Source organism: Macrobrachium rosenbergii, chromosome 27 (genome assembly GCF_040412425.1).
Source record: "Macrobrachium rosenbergii isolate ZJJX-2024 chromosome 27, ASM4041242v1, whole genome shotgun sequence".
Taxonomy (NCBI): Eukaryota; Metazoa; Arthropoda; class Malacostraca; order Decapoda; family Palaemonidae; genus Macrobrachium; species Macrobrachium rosenbergii.
The window spans coordinates 10,887,071-10,887,651 of NC_089767.1; positions in this window are offsets into that span (position 1 = coordinate 10,887,071).

The following is a 581-nucleotide window of genomic DNA, read 5'->3' on the forward strand; positions in this document are numbered from 1 at the left end:
TATGAATGTTTCATTTTGATTTCTTAAATAATTAAGTACAATATTTTGTCTTTGTATACAGACTAGTGTTAATGTTTTCCTAAGGGTGTAGAGGATGGTCTTTACTGATATAGTTTTGTAGCAAAATTATCTTTTGTCACATAGAGAGTATGGGAGTGTGTCCCTTGTAGCAGTTGAGTTCAAGTAGTTAGGGTAGAATAAGTGGCTGTTTTGTTTGATGGTCCAATTTTTGGACCTGGTTTCTCCTTTTGCATAGTGGGTAAAGTGTATATCTAGGTGGTTTTTATAGGGGTGCTTTACATACATGAAGTATAGTAGTATAATTCCTCTCCAGGTACTATCTGTTTGGAGTCATGGAGTCCATCCTAGAATTGTTAAAGGTATGATGCAGGAAATTTTTGCTGAGTTACAGGCACTCAATAGTAAAGATCAAGAATCTAGATGCCATCATAAACAAAATTATGGAAAGGTATCTGAAACTCCAATAGGAAAGGAAAGAAGAAATTTGAGGTCCAACTAGGCAGATTTTTCATGACTGACATGAGAATTCATCTTTTGTGTTTGGAGAAAAAAGACAATCT